Source organism: Vombatus ursinus, unplaced genomic scaffold (genome assembly GCF_900497805.2).
Source record: "Vombatus ursinus unplaced genomic scaffold, bare-nosed wombat genome assembly UNPS02004573.1, whole genome shotgun sequence".
Lineage (NCBI taxonomy): Eukaryota > Metazoa > Chordata > Mammalia > Diprotodontia > Vombatidae > Vombatus > Vombatus ursinus.
Window position 1 is genome coordinate 2160916 of NW_020944351.1, and position 12850 is coordinate 2173765.

Here is a 12850-nt window from a genome sequence, read left to right on the forward strand (position 1 = left end):
TCTATAGTCCAATCCCCTCATTTTCATATGAGAAAACTGAGTCCAAAGGAGGGAAGGAGACTTCCCCATGGTCATACAAGTTAGTGGCAGAGCTGAGAATCTGAATGCAGGTCCTCTGGCTCCAGCTTTCTTCTGTATCACATCATCTTCCTCTTCAAGGTATAGAGATATTTTGTAACATGTAGGATAAAAGGATAATGTCTTTGATTTTGTTTCAAGTATCCTTTTTGATGATGTCCAATGTTGTATCAGTTATTTAAATCAGAGCAAGATATTGGACAACTTCTCATGGCTCCTGGATCCCTTGTTTGGGTCATAAATGATAGCTCAGAGGCATTTGTTTCACATGCACATGTTGATTTCATAATCTGTTAATGTGTTCCCTCATACTGCCCCATGATAAACCTTAGCTCAACCAATCAGCAAGTATTTATTAAGTACTTACTGTGTATCGGGGATGGAAAAACAAAACAAGACTGCATGCCTCCACAGAGCTTACGTTATATGAAGGGAGGCAACAGGTAGGTATATACAAAATAAATGTGCAAGGCCCCATCTTTAAGAGGCACTGGCAGCTGGGTAAAATCTGGAACGTCTAAGTTAAATCCTGAGACAAATGAAGAATGTGACTAAGAAGCCACTATGAGGAGAGAAGGCCTCCCAGGCATGAAGGACTAGTACCAAGCATAGTGGCCTGAGATAGAGTATCTGCCAGGGACAAAGAATAGTAAAAAGCCACACGCTCCCTTTGCCTGCTTGAAGATCTGACCATAGTCTACCTCTCTTAGGTCAGTGCTTCACTTCTTAGGCAAGCTGAGCCTTAGCAGCAAGCTTGGAGATTTCCCCAGACCAATTCTAGCAGTACCTTTCACTACTCCACCTCATCATCCAGAAGTACGTTTTTTTTGTCCTTGCCCTTTGTTTCCTGTTTTGTTTTGTGTTTTAGGCCAGTTGCCCAATCTGGTGGTGGTTAAAACTTCTGAAAATCTACATAAAAATCCAAAGCTTCCTCCCGTGTGAGGTAGCCACATGAGGTCACCCCTCTCTTTTTGGGCTCCCTTATTTGCTGACTGCCAGTTGTTACTCAAGCAGGTACAGCTGTACCATTGGGACCCCTGCCGGGCAGCTTATTATTTTTTTTTTGTTATTGTTATTATTTTTGTTCATTGTCAGATACTTTAAATTTTTTTATTTTTAATTTTTATTTTCAATTTCAAATTCTCTCCCTCCCCCTCCCCCTCCCCCACCCAACAAGAAGGCAAGAAATATGATAGCCATTATACATATGAAGTCATGTAAAACATATTTCCACATTAGCAATTGTTGCAAGAAAAAAGAAAGAAAGAGAAAAAATATTGCTTCAATTTGCACTCTGGATCCAGCGATTCTTTATCTGGAGGTGGGGAGCATTTTTCATCATGAGTACTTTGGAATTGTCCAGGATCACTGTATTGATTAGAGTTGCTAAATCTTTCACAGGTGATCATCATTACAATACTCTTGTTACTATATAGATTGTTCTTCTGGTTTTGCTCACTTTGCTTTTCCATAGTTCATGTAAGTCTTCCCAGGTTTTTCTGAAAATATCCCCTTCATCCTTTCTTACAGCATAGTAGTATTCTATCACATTTATATATCATAACTTGTTCAGGCATCCCTTCAGTTTCCAATTCTTTGCCACCACAAAAAATCTGCTATAAATATTTTTGTACACACGCGTCCTTTTCCTTTTTCTTTGATCTCCTTGGGATATAGACCTAGTAGTGGTATTGCTGGGTGAAAGGGTATGCACAGTTTTATAGCCCTTTGGGCCTAATTCCAAATTGTTCTCCAGAATGGTTAGACCAAGTTCACAGCTCCTCAACAGTGCATTTAGTGTTCCTATTTTTCCACATCTCCTCCAGCATTTGTCATTTTCCTTTTCTGTCATCTTAACCAATCTAATGGGTGTGAGGTGGTACCTCAGAGTTATTTTAATTTGCATTTCTCTAATTATTAGTAATTTAGAGCATCTGTCATATGACTATTGATAGCTTTGATTTCTTCTTCTGAAAATTGCTCATTATAAGCAATTGTAAGGTGGCTTATTGTAAAGAAGATCCTTATGAAACCATTGTCCAGTTGGTTCCATGAATTCACAGGATCATAATTTTTTTTTTGGGGGGGGGTGACCATTGGAGGGCATCTTGTCCAGCGTTCTTATTTTACAGAGAGACAAAATGAATCCCAGAAGAAGAAACTATCTTGCCCAAAGTTACACGGGTAAAAATAAGCTATAGAGCATGGCTCTGAACCTAAATTCAAATATAGTGATCTTTTTCTTCTCAAAACATTTTTAATAATTATTTTTATTATTTTAATTGATCCTAAGTAGTAACAAAAGTTATATTATGTATTTGAAGTTACAGGAATGTTTCTCTCTTTCTTCCCTACCCATTATTTTGGTCTGGACTCATCAGCAGGCATCTTAGGCTTGAGACAGGATGGCCTGCACAGTGGCATCCTTGTCAATCCCAAGCTTCTTCAGCAGTTCCACTGGCTTCCCACTTTTCAGGATGCTGATGATTACCAAGTGAGTGATGGTGATGCCAGGTTCACCCACTATGACAACAGCCATGGCCTCTCCTATGCCACTATCATAGTAATGGTCTTCTACAATCAGAATTTGGCCATTGGTTGCATGAGTGCTCTCAAGGATGGGTTTCTTATGCAGGGACTTGATTGTAAAGGAATAAATCAAGCACTTGGATATTGATCTTTTCTTTCTTCAGCTGCCCTGCAGCTACCAAGGCTTCATGGAGGATCCCCCAGTGCCAGTTATAGTTACCTGGCCATCCTTGCTCTTCAAGACCACCTTAGCCTGGCAAACCTGGAAGTCTTCAGTGTTGTCGTAAATGATTGCATTTTCTAGGTGGCTTGTCCTTGTGAAACAGATGCCCTTCATGTTGGTAGCTAAATTCACTGCTTTCTCAGTAGCCATGGCATCATTTGGGTAAAAGACTGTCCCGTTGGGAATGCTCCAGAGCATGGAAAGATCTTTGAGGGCCATCTGAGAAGGAACATCTTCATCAATAGACACCCCACAGTACAAGCCACAGAGGTTGATGTTGTTCTCAGAAATTACTGCCATACAGATCTGGTCAAAGGCCCTGGTAAAGAAGGCAGCAAATGTGCTGTAGAAAAGCACAATCCTGTCCCATGTGGTACACCCCATGTCAATGCTCACCATGTTCTGTTCTGCAAGGAAATACTCAATGAAGCAGTCAGGATGCTCCTTCTTGAAGAGTTCTGAAAATGTAGAATTCTTGGTATCACCATCTAGGGTAATCACATGGTCACTGGCATGCCCCACTTTGTCCAGGGCCATGCCATAGGCAGGTAGCCACCTTGTCTCCAAGTTTGTAATTTAGGGAAGATGGCATCTGTATGTTGGTGATGTTAACTGTGAGGGCATCCTCTTTGGGGAGGGATACTAGAATCTTCTTCTTGCTTTGGATTTGGCTATATATTTTCTCTATGACCTGTTGTTCCACCATGTTTTTGGAAAGGGGCTTCCTGTGGCTAGATTCCTTATTTTCCATACTTGAGATTCCTTTGCCTTTATACATCTTTGCAATGATAGCCAGTGGCTGATGCTTGCTGTGGTTGAAGGCCTTGCAGAGTTCCTCCACACTGTCTCCATCTACCATGATTGCATTCCACCCAAAGGATTCACATCATTTCTGGTACACTTCCACTTGGTATTGCAGTGTGACAGGGATGCTCTGGCCCAGCCAATTAATGTTGAGGATGACAACCAGGTTATCCAACTTGTAGAATCCCACAGAGGCCATGGATTTCCACAATGAGCCTTCAGCATGCAATAGACAGGGTAGCTGGCTTTGTTGAAGTATTTGCCTGTGTAGGCAAATTCCATGAGCTGCTCCAAGCCCTTGACCCGGGGAGCCAGTAACCATAACTATGAACTGGGTGGCTGTCTAGAATAGAGCTGATCTTCCTCAAGTTCACCAGCTAGGTCTCTGGCAGGAAGCATGTCTCAGCCCAGCCTGCATAGAGGATGGGAGCCACATGACCCTTGGAGACCACAAAATAGTCATTGCTGGAGTCTCTGGGGTCTGGCGGTTTGTACTTCATGGTGTGGAAGAAGAGGACTGCCATGATCTCTGCTGCACTGCAGCATGACATGGGGTGGCCCGAGTAGGCTGCAGCAGTGGCCTGGATGGAGCTGGTGTCCTTCAGTGCCTGCAGCTTTGGTTGGTCGGCTTATGGTGATCGTCCATGACGAAGGGGGCTAGTGTGGCACTCTGACTGGTAGCAGAGGCTGCAGCAGCATGAGAAGAGAAAGGCAGTCCAAAGAGGAAGAAGGAGGACGAGCTACAGTGAGCTTTCAACTACCCTATACTGCCTCCCTCAAATCCCAGGGAAGCAATACTGATTTCATTCAGTCTATCTAAGAAAAACTGTTAATATTGTACTCTGCTTTTTAGGCACAAGTCTGCCAACACAATCTTTACTTAATTTGACTATTCTGAATCCAGGTGCCTTGAGAGAGAAATGTTCATACTGGTGTTGGACATCCCTCTCTACCCCGAGATGATTTGAGGTAGCATTTATAGGAACTTTGAACAAGGAAAAGATCATATGTTATAATACAGTTTGGGGTTAATATTCTAGAATACTCACTACTCAGTTCTTTCCTGGACCACTTTCCTTCAAGGATTTGAAAAGAGTCTCCTTCATGAGATCAATATCAGTATCATCCTTTCTGAATGGAGAAGGGTAGATGATAGTGCCATCCCTTCCCAGGACTAGGAAAGAGGAGACTGCCCTTAGAAAGGTCAATAGCCCATTCACTTCATGGGATACAGAAGGCAATGATCTCAATCAGACCATGGATTCTCTGTTCAAAGTCAAGTTTCTACCATAAATCCATTTCCTTAAGAAAGACTTTTTGTTCTTGACCCAACCCAACTTTGTGGGGTAGGGTTGGGGAGGGCCTGGAAAGGGCTTAGACTAGAGAAATATTACTTCTTAATATTTCTAAAGAAACTGAAAAGAAGGTTAAAATACACTTCCACATATCCACAGAATAGCTCACCTGTAATACCACTCATGTGCCTTAAAAACCTGGAAGAGAGAAGGAAGGATAGAAAGGGTGGTTTTTAATACCCCGTAAAAATAATGACCAAAGCACTTGACTCAGTGGCTGTGGTCTGAGTAATGTGTTGACTAGTGCCAGTAGATATGTCTATAAGCTTTATGGCTTTGAAGTACTTCCTTTCCATTATCTCCCTTGAAGCTCATGATAGCATATATACTAGTCACAGCTGCTCTTTTTGCTCCCATTTTACAGAGAAGAAAACTGAGGTTCAGAGAAGTAATGGGGCTGCATGGCCCAGATCACACTGTGAGCTAGCAACCCCCCAGGAGCCAGAACCAGTTCTCTTTCAACTCTGTCATCACTGCCCTTCTAAACACATAAAAAGTCTTTGATGCACCACAATGGGCCTAGACGTCCTCAAAGGTCCATTTCAGCTCTAAATCGAGGACACTGAAAATCTAATCACCAGCTCTGAAAATTGTCAAAAAGCCAAGTCCTGCAAAACTCAATTTTGAATTGAGTAGAGAAATTTTCCAAAAATATGGGGTGGGCTTTTAGTCTTTCAAAAATCAGAATCTAGGAATCAGAGCAGACTTTTTAAAAAAAATCCAGTCACATGACTTGCCAAGCTTTCATCTTAACATATAGAGAGGTATTCACGTAACTGTCATTATGTTTTAATTCCAGAGTGTTTATTAAGTAACCCCAAGCACTATGCTAGGTACTGGAGATAACACAGACAAAAATTGAAAACAGTCCGTGCTCTCAAGGCCCTTCCATTAAAGTTGGGGGGTGGGGAACAACATGTACATAGAAAATGAAATCCAAAATATATTCAAAGTAATTTGTGGGAGGGAAGCAGTGAGACCTGGGCAGGTCAAAATAGACTTGCTATAAGAAAGGTGCTTGAGCTAAGCTCTGAAAGAATGGAGGGAAGAATACATTCCAGGAACAGGGAACAGCCTGGCCAAAGGCACAGATGAGGAAGATACACTATTGTGTGTGGCCAGCTCAGATGGAAGACCAGGAAAGGTTGGCTCGAGCCGGCGTATGAAGGGATTTGGAGCTTATCCTAGAGACAAGAGGGAAACTTGGGCGTTTCTTGAGCTTCACCATTGCAACCATTAGGAATCTTGCCTTGTTCCCATGGTTTATATCAAGGGGATCAAATACTATATTTTATTGCCTTTAATCTTAGAGTTTCAGGTGGAGAGGCAAGAACCATTCTGGTTTTGTTGCCCATGAATTTAGCATTCGTACAAGCTATTTACTTTCAAAATAATCATTAAGTCTTGAATACTTCAGTGGTGCTCTAACAGGATAGGTCTAGTGAAAGATTGGACTTTGTGCGATGCCCTGATCATCTTTAACTCAGGAGGGTCTGCTGCTATGTTTGGCAGTTGGGACCCCTCTTGCATTTATGTATTTGGAATGATTCCATGTGCCTATGGAGCATGCATGTGGTTAATCAGGTTGGCACTTTAAGGGCTCCTCTTTATCAGCATGGCTCCTTTAGGTGTTGCCCGCACTGTGGAATCTGGCTCATTCCCTTCCCCCGCTGGGTTTCAGGGTAGGTCCATTTGGGCCTGATCCTAGAACATTGCTCACATAGGTTGCCGTCCTTTGGGTTTGTTTTGTTTTGCTTTTGAAGAGAACAGGGAACATTTTTATTAAATGCTTTTGGTCACGCAAACCAAATGAAAAGAAAATCCTACTCACCAAAAAGCCAGAAACATTTCAACTTCCTGCTGCTCCCAGGAGAAGATTTGGGCCAGGAGATGTTGGTCATATCCCTCCTTGGCCTACAATTTGCTTCACAGTTAAGTTTATTTTTACTTTGTTCCATACTTCCATCAACTTGAAAGTTTGACCTTCAAAGGGAAGAAAGGCCTGGCTCATCTGAAGTATGGAATTTGAAACTTGAAGATGAGGTTTACCCCATGCAGTGTGATATGAGGGGCACTAGGAAAGGCCCCCTGCCCTGAGAGAAAATGTAGAATGTAAGAACAGGAAGAAACCTTAGATCAGAGAATGTCTGAACTTTAGACACCAGCTAACCCAATGTTCTCATTTCACAGGAGAGGGAAAGAGACTTGCCCAGGCTAAAGAGCTAGTCAGTGGTAGACTTCAGACTAGAATACAGACTTCCCGACTCCCAATCTAGTGGTCTGTGCCATAGTTTCCTCTATCCCCTCTACCAACCATCCATAACACTCAAGATTCTGCTATCACAGTCAACAAACATTAAGTACCTACTATATTCCAGTCACTGTATTGGGTTTGGGGACAAAACGAAAGAGTTCCTCCAATCAGAGAGCTCACCAGTAAAGGCACCCCCTTGGTTTTGGGTGCCATTTCCCAGTGGCCCCCTTCTAACATGTCAATTTTGGGGCATGTGTGTGGGAAGGCAGGTGTGCCCAGAACCATATTGATGGGCTAGAACTGGGTCCCATCTAATAAGATTGAATTCAATAGGAATAAATGTGAAGTGCTACACTTAGATTAAAAAAAGTCACCTTCCCAAGAGGATGAGGTAGATGCTCCATGGGAAAATATTCTGAGAGTTCCAGTGGACTCTAAGGCCAGTGTCAATCAGTAGGGTAATGTGGCAGCCAAGAAAGCCAAAATAATCTTGGGCTGGTTACAGAAGCCTAGTGTCCAGAATTGAGGACTGTCTTCTGTCCTTTTCAGACCACACTTGGAGTGTTGTGTTACATTCTGAGTGACACATTTTAAGAAGAAAACAGATAAGCAAGAGGATTTCCAGATTAAATTGATCAGGTTGGTGATGCACCTTGAGGTCATGCCATATGAGGACTGGTTATAGGGATTAGGCATATTTATCCTAGAAAAGAAAATATTTGGGGGGAGGTAGGGGAGGGGGAAGTAGGAACTGTCTTCAGGTACTTGAAGAGTGATCATGTGGAAGATGCTTATCTCATACCTAAAGGACAGAAGTTTCAATTTGATGTCAATAAATACTTCCCAACAATTAGCTATTCAAAAGTGGAATGAGTTTCCTGGGAAGGTAATGAGTTCTCTTTCCCAAGAGGTCTTCCAGTGGAGTGACCACTTGCCAGGTGTGCTATGCAGGGAATTCCATGGCAAGGCAGTGTGTGGAGTTTGAGGCCCTCAGTTCCAATTTCAGCTGTCATTTATCTTGAGCTCATTGTTTCAATCAGTCAACTGAGGCATTTATTAAGCTCCTAAGTGCCAGGAACTGTGCACTGGGGTGAGAGCAGTCCCTGCTGTCAAGATCTTAGTCTAATGGAGGAGAATGTACAAACAACCTATATACAAGTTGGATAAAAGTGGCAATAAATCTCAGTGGGAAGCCATAAAGATGAAGGAGGCCTGGGAAAGGCTTCCTGTAGAAGGTGAGACTTGAATGAAGCCAGGAGGTAGAGATGAGTAAGAGAATTCCAGATATGGGGAACAGCTAGTGAAAATGCCCTGAGTGGGGAGATGGAGTGTCTTGAACACAGAACAGCCAGGCCACGGTTATTGAATCAGAGGCAGAGTTAGTAAATGTTTATGAAAAACCTACTATGTGCCAGGCATTGAGCTAATACAAAGAAAGGCATAAGACAGTCCCTGTCCTCAAAGAGCTTACTATCTAATGGGGGAGCTTTCACATCTGAAATAAAGAAAGAGAGTATCATCCAGACAAATAATTTATTTTGTAATATGTGCAGTTGTAAAACAAACCAGGCTTAAGGCTCTTGGTAGTCAAGAACCCAGAATTTTGTTCTTTATACCCAGTTAATATACAGTTTGGAGGGAATAAAAAACAAGATGAAAAGGTTAAGATACCTGGTTTCTTACTGGAGGAGGGGATCGGGAGATAATGAGGTGAGGGTTGGCTGGAGGGGATTGGAAGACAATCAGAAGACACTGAGGAGAGAAGGAAAAGGAGGTTGTTTTGTGACATTCTTTAAGTTGGATAACTCTTGGGGGGCATAATCTTGTAACTTCTCCAAACTCAGATGACTTTAAGACTTAACTTCACAAAATGGTGGATAAAGGCAAAATAGCATCACTAATGCTATTCAGTTGTTTCAGTTGTGTCCAAATTTTTGTGACCCCATTTGGGGTTTTCTTAGCAGAGATACTGGAGTGGTTTGCCATTTCCTTCTTCAGCTCATTTGACAGATAAGGAACTGAGGCAAACAGGATGGAGTGACTTGCCCAGGGTCACACAGATAGGAAGTGTCTGAAGCCAGATTTGAACTCAGGAAGATGAGTCTTCCCGATTCCAATTCCACTGCTTGATCCACTGTGTCACCTAAGCTAAAAAGGCAGGGATGGTACTCAAAGTCCTGCAGCCAGGGTAAGAAATAATCTGAGGATGGGTGAGTTTCAGAGTTGATTTTGTCTTGCAGAATGGCAGGTATCTGGTAATCATGAAGTTCAGGAGAGCAGCCAGGTAGGGAATGATCACTGGATTGCAGAGTACAGAGAGGAGAGTAAAGTGGAAGAAGACTGGAAAGATAGGAAGGGGCCAGGTTATAAAGGGCTTTCAAAGACCAATAGGATTTTCTGTTTGATCCTGGAGGTAACAGGCATTCACTGGAATTTACTGAGTAGGGAAGTGACATGGTCAGGCCTGCACTTTAAGATCAGTTTGACAGCTGAGTGGAGGATGGACTGGAGTGAGCAGAGACTTGAGGTAGAGGGTCCAGTGAGCAGGGATCACTTTCTTCATCTGGAAGATTAGAGGGTTAGGCTAGATGGTCACCAGAGTTCACTCTAGCTCGAAATTTGACTATGCCTTTCCATCTCTAAATTTTTTTATTATTAATTTATTTTTAGTTGTCAACAATCACTTCCTTAAGCTTTTGAGTTTTAAATTTTTCTCCCCCTCCCTCCCCAAGATGGTGTGCAATCTGATATAGGCTCTACATATACATTCCTATTAAACATGTTTTCACATTAGTCATGTTGTAAGGAAGAATTAGAACCAATAGGAGGAACCACAAGAAAGAAGAAACAAAACAAAACAGAAGAAGTAAAAAGCAAATAGTATGCTTCGATCTGCATTCAAACTCCATAGTTCTTTCTCTGGATATGGATAGCATTTTCCATCATGCATCTTTAAATTTCTAAGACTAGATGACCTCTACAATTCCTTCTAACTTGGACACCCTGTGACCTTAGATAATTGAGACTTAAGGCAAAGAGAACTAAGTTCATGTCAGTGCTCTCTATCGTAAACAAAAAATGATGAGTGTTTGGGATTTTATTTTCTCTTTTTGAGTGAGTGAAGGGGATCAGGCCTGTGAATATAATTCCCAGTATGGAACAATCCCTTCACTGATGCATATTGACAAATCATAATCTTAAAGAGTTGTCTAGAGCAGTACTTCTTAAACTGTGAGTCGCCACCCCAAATGGGGTTGCAACCCATAGTTTAAGAAGAGCTGAAGGGGTCATGAGTGGAAAAAGTATAAGCCCTGCTCTAGAGCATTGAAAGGTGCTTAGAAGTCACTTAAATGACTGACTTGCTCAGTATCACACAACCAATATGTGTCAAAGGAAGGACTTGAACCCAGATCTTCTTGACTCCAAGGCCAGTATACCACGTCATGGCTGCCTCTTTTCACTTGAATACAAATGGAGCTAGAGGGAGGTTAATGAATGTTCCTTCCTAAGTGACAGATGAACTATCTTCCCAACAAGCCTAAAGACAAATGCTCACTCCATCTTGCCATCCACCCACCCCTCAAATAATGGTACAAGGACATATTTAGGTGTAGTGCTTACTTGTTTACAAAATATCTTCCTCCCAACAGCCCCATCAGGTAGGTAGTTTGAGTATTATGCCTGTTTTCTAGATTGAAGTTCAGTAAGGTGATGTGATCTGTCCAAGGTTGTACTAAAATACTCTGGTGGTTCTGGGATCTTGTAGGTATGAGTACTCCCTCCAACAATGTAGAGTATAATTCATCCAAACTTGTCTATCCCGTAGGACTTGCCTGTGTCCACCCAAGAGGACTGACCCAAGGTGTCTTTGTGACTCCAAAGCTAGCCCTCTAGCCACTACACCATGCTACCTCTCCCTCTGGCTTATATTCATTTTAATTCTTCAGAGACTGCAACGGTTCATGACTCACAGCCATGCCACAAGCAAATTACACCACCAGGTCTTGTGGGGAGAGATGGCCAACTGCAGCTGCTACATCCACACTTCTACCCTTTGGCCTGGCCTGCTGGCCTCCATGTGGCATGCAGCCAGTTCAAGCAAATGAACCCGTTTGCTTCCCATTTTTTATGACATAAGTGTGTGGGCCTATGTGGGTGACTCAGTGTGGGGCTAAGTGGGTGCCATTCCAGTGGCTTGTTTGTATGGGTCCAGTTTGGCCCCAGAGGGTGAAGGGCAGGCTGGAAGCTTCCAGATGGCTGTGCTAAGCCAGGGTCAGGACTGCCTGAATGCCTGCACACTTCTTTCCCCATCATTACACTGTACGTTTTCCTGCCTCGTGCAGAAAACATGCAAACACACGATGTTAACGGCTGAAATGCCAGGGTAGTACTTAAATATAGTTGCTATTTCAGGATGTATCAATTATCCTCATGCCACCAAATGAAAGCTGGAGCAAGGGAGTTAGAATTGTGACTTGAGTAAAAGCCACCGGAACTTAGGAATGCACCCTTTCTCTTATAGAATTGACCCAACCATTTACTATGCACAGGTGCAGTGGGTGGGGAACACCCAAAGTGGGTTCAGCAAGGCTGGGAGGGGTTCAATATGAAGGAGTGGCAAATTAGGGGGTTCAATTCCATGATCTTACAGATTTTAGCAGAAGGGTCAGTGTTCCCCACGTCTCCGGTGTATTAGCGTGGGGAAGAGCATTGGATCAGAAGACTCAGGTTCAAGTTCCAGCTTTGAGACTTGTTAACTGTATGACCTTGGCTAAGTGACTTCCTCTCTCTGGGTTCTAGTTCCCTTGACTGGAAAATGGGAGGGGTAGACCAGATGAGAGGTATCGATCAGACCCACAGGGGCCTGCCATATTCTCACTGCCCCGAGATTAAAGTGTAATTGGGAAATAGTTAACAAAATAAATGTAAATACAAGATAATATATATAATAATGTTAACATATAGTTTTCTAAGTCAATATACAGCCCACAAGGATCCTTATAACATGCAGCTTCAGGGATCCTTATGTTTGGTTTAGTGGTCCCATTTCTATTTGAGTTCAACACCACTGGACCAGATGACCTTTGAAGTTCTTTAGAGACAGATTTCTATGATCTCATGCTATGAGCTCCTTTCTCTTCATAGGGGTCTTACTTTCGCCATCTATAAAACAAAGGGGTTGAACTATAGACTCGCTAGCTTGTCTAGATGTCCCCTTCCTGCTCCTTGATTCTAAGTGATTCTTCCTTTTGGACACTGCTAGGAGTGCTTGGACATGAAGGCTCACACCTTTACTTCTTCTTGCTTTATGATGGGAAAGATCCGATTTCATCTAAGTAGAGGTTCTCATCCCAATGTAGATTGAAACCCTTCTGCACTCTAGTAGTCAGGCATTATGAGTAGTCATGGCCATAACATCATTAGCCTCCTCACTTAACGAAGTTAGTCCTTAGAAAAAAGACCATCTCTGGCCATGCACAGCTTGATAGGACCTGCCAAGCTTGGGCTCTCATGGCAAAGTCCTCACAAATCCAGTCACCCCCTACACAACAGAAGAGAGGTGTGTGTGTGTGTGTGTGTGTGTGTGTGTGTGTGTGTGTGTGTGTG

The 12850-nt window shown here is 42.7% G+C and overlaps 1 protein-coding gene and 1 pseudogene across 1 annotated transcript in view; one reads left to right on the forward strand and one right to left on the reverse strand.

Annotated features, from left to right (window-relative positions):
• The window catches only part of GPC3 (glypican 3), a 686351-nt gene that overhangs the window by 554139 nt on the left and 119362 nt on the right, over positions 1–12850 (forward strand).
• Positions 2468–6542, reverse strand: LOC114024696 (annotated as a pseudogene).